Below are 2,045 nucleotides of genomic sequence, written 5' to 3'. Positions count from 1 at the left end.
TGTCGCGGTATCCGCGCCCTGTCGCGACAGCGGCGGCCGGAAGTAGCATCATGGGGGACTGGAATACGGGGAGCACCTTCGAGGTTGGTGCGGCCATAAAAAGGCTCCGGGTGGAACCGACAGCGGGGGGACCGGAGGAACACGGCCCTGGGGACATTTGGGGACAGGCAGAATCGCAAATTCCCAACTCCCATCCCAAATTCCCAGCTCTCATCCCAAATTCCCAACTCCCATCCCAAATTCCCGCCCTTTTCCCGCTCCAAAAGGCACCAGGAACCAGCAGCGCTTTCCATACGGAGCTTTATTCACACGCGAGGAGGGGCCGGAGCCCCCCCAAATACAGAATTCGGCGGCCCCTTTTTGGGGGGACCCCAAAAATCCAAACCCCCCCCCCTCTGAGATTGGGGGGGGTGAAGGGAGGAAAATCCCCGAAGGAATTCCCGAGGGAATTCCCGGGATCGGGGGAATCCTGGGAAAACCCCGGGGGGGAGGGAGCAAGGGCCGGGTCCGTCCCTTTAAATTCGGATTTTTATTTTTTTTTTCCAGTCGTTTTTTGTACTTTTTTATTTTTTAATAATAATAAATAAAAACCTCGAGGCTTAAAAAAAAAAAAAAAAAAAAAAAAAAAAAAAAAAAAAAAAAAAAAAAAAAAAAAAAAAAAACAAAAACAACTTTGTGAGATTTTACCCTGAAATAACTCCAAATCTCATAAATTCAAGCACACTACTATTCAGCTGCCAAGCATCATAATCCTCACGGTGAGACTGCAGGGGGAAGCACATTTAGATATTACCAGGGCTTGCTTTGCCACATCACTGGTTTTATGGGAATAAAACTGTCTTGCAGACTGAGCTCCAAGAGCCAGTGGCTTAATAACCTTAACTTTCTCTAGAGTGTTATAATAACATTTTTAACAGATCCCAGGTGAAAAGTAACCTACTCTGACTTATAGATGCCATTTTGCTGTATCCTAACATCTAGCCAACATTTAGAGACTTGAAAGCTATTTTCATCTGGAGAGAAAACAGCCCCAGGACATTTTGGGGACCACCCCCAGTTTGGGGACCCCCTCTATGGGACCTCCCCATTTTGGGGACCCCCTCTATGGGACCTCCCCATTTTGGGGACCTTCTCCCTTTTGGGGACCCCCTCATTTTGAGGGACCATCTCCACCTTGGTGACTCCACCATTTTGGGGACCCCTCACCCATGGGACCCCCCACTTTGGGGACCCACCGGCCTTGGTGACCCCCCCAATTTGGGGACTGTCCCCACCTTGGTGACCCCTTCCATTTTGGAAACCATCCCCCACTTTGGTGACTCCATTTTGGGGATCTCCTACCCATGGGACCCCCATTTTGGGGACCATCCCCATTTTGGGGACCATCTCTACCTTGGGCACCCTCCCAAGCTTTGGGGAGCCCCCCCCATTAAGGTGACCTCACCCATGGGACCCCCTATCGGACCCCCCCATTTTGGGGACTGTCCACCTTGGTGACCCCCTCCATTTTGGGGACCATCTCCATTTTGGGGACAGTCCATGGGACCCCACCACTTTGGGGACTGTCCACCTTGGTGACCCCCTCCATTTTGGGGACCATCTCCATTTTGGGGACAGTCCATGGGACCCCACCACTTTGGGGACTGTCCACCTTGGTGACCCCCTCCATTTTGGGGACCATCTCCATTTTGGGGACAGTCCATGGGACCCCACCACTTTGGGGACTGTCCACCTTGGTGACCCCCTCCATTTTGGGGACCATCTCCATTTTGGGGACAGTCCATGGGACCCCACCACTTTGGGGACTGTCCACCTTGGTGACCCCCTCCATTTTGGGGACCATCTCCATTTTGGGGACAGTCCATGGGACCCCACCACTTTGGGGACTGTCCACCTTGGTGACCCCCTCCATTTTGGGGACCATCTCCATTTTGGGGACAGTCCATGGGACCCCACCACTTTGGGGACTGTCCACCTTGGTGACCCCCTCCATTTTGGGGACCATCTCCATTTTGGGGACAGTCCATGGGACCCCACCACTTTGG

This window comes from Geospiza fortis, unplaced genomic scaffold (genome assembly GCF_000277835.1).
Source record: "Geospiza fortis unplaced genomic scaffold, GeoFor_1.0 scaffold660, whole genome shotgun sequence".
Lineage (NCBI taxonomy): Eukaryota > Metazoa > Chordata > Aves > Passeriformes > Thraupidae > Geospiza > Geospiza fortis.
This window is presented reverse-complemented; position numbering follows the sequence as displayed.